We start from the raw sequence: 1252 nt of genomic DNA on the forward strand, positions 1-1252 counted from the left end.
GCAAATTGAATTCTGTATGTGATTTAAGAAAGTGTTGGTCACTCCACCATATTTTTATCTTTTCCCTCTCGCTAGTTTTCTTTCATACAAAATGATATGCATTTCTTGGAATATCACTAAGAAGTTTCACTTCTTCGCGCGTAGGGACTCCACGCACCAGTTTTGTTTTATTTTGCTAGTAATGCTCTTTTTATTTTTAGAGGCTTATAATACTTGCGTTGAAACAGATTCACCATAAATCTCTCGGTGCGACTCTGATTTTGCGCCATCTACTTGTCAGCGTTGGAAATCTAGTTTTTTTAAAGCAATGAATCTAATTTCACCTGAAAATCGACTTCCCAAATGAAAAAATGCGTCCATTATCTCCATTATATGGAAAATATTTAATAGAAGACGGCTTTTATTAGAAAATAATATGTGACAATGTTTTCTTTTAAAAAATATTAAGCGATGTGAATTCTTGAATGGCAAAAACAGCTGTCATCTGTCCAACGGCAGTGAGAAAGGGCTGATTAGTGAAGAGATTAAATGCAATCTAATCACTTAAAATTGTTGGTCGGAACATTGTATTAGTTTGGTGTTGCATATTTTTACCTATGATAATCTTTGCTTACTCTCTAAAACTCAGATAAATAGTTTTATTACACTTATCGGCTTATCTCTTATCGCATTCTGTCTGCTCATCGGGTTTCTCGTTGGTTACGGATTGTATGGTTTTCGTGGACTGTCGAACAGCTTCAACATTTGATCTTCCGGCGATGAATTGTTCTGGTTAACTAAAACTTTCGCGAGTTCAATAATTGTACTGTGCGTACGCTCAAGTTGTCCGTTTGTAGTAGAGTGGAACGCTGGCGATTGCCACCGCTTCCCTTCCCGCTGTAACAGCTTTGCCTACAAACGTGCGTAAATATGTATGTATGTATACGAATGAGCGCGAATACATATCGACGCAGATTTTTGCGAGTCGCGGAAAAATATTTTAGAATGGACAAATATTATAAATCGACAACTGCGTTGTTGCCACTTTTCTCACTTCTTTCTGTGAAGAAGCATCAGAAAGTCGTTCAATTTACGATTTTTAGCTTTTGCCATCGTCGCGAAAAGACGCTAGTTGGCAAAGGCATGCTCGGGAGATGTTACGGCCTCTGTTTTTATGAATGAAGCGAGGTTTCTTAGGAGATTTGCGCCTGCGTTTATGAATGAAATCGTTATTGTTGTAAACTTTACTACATTTGAGCTTCGCCAATTTGGC

This window comes from Bactrocera neohumeralis, unplaced genomic scaffold (assembly GCF_024586455.1).
Source record: "Bactrocera neohumeralis isolate Rockhampton unplaced genomic scaffold, APGP_CSIRO_Bneo_wtdbg2-racon-allhic-juicebox.fasta_v2 cluster11, whole genome shotgun sequence".
Classification (NCBI taxonomy): domain Eukaryota; kingdom Metazoa; phylum Arthropoda; class Insecta; order Diptera; family Tephritidae; genus Bactrocera; species Bactrocera neohumeralis.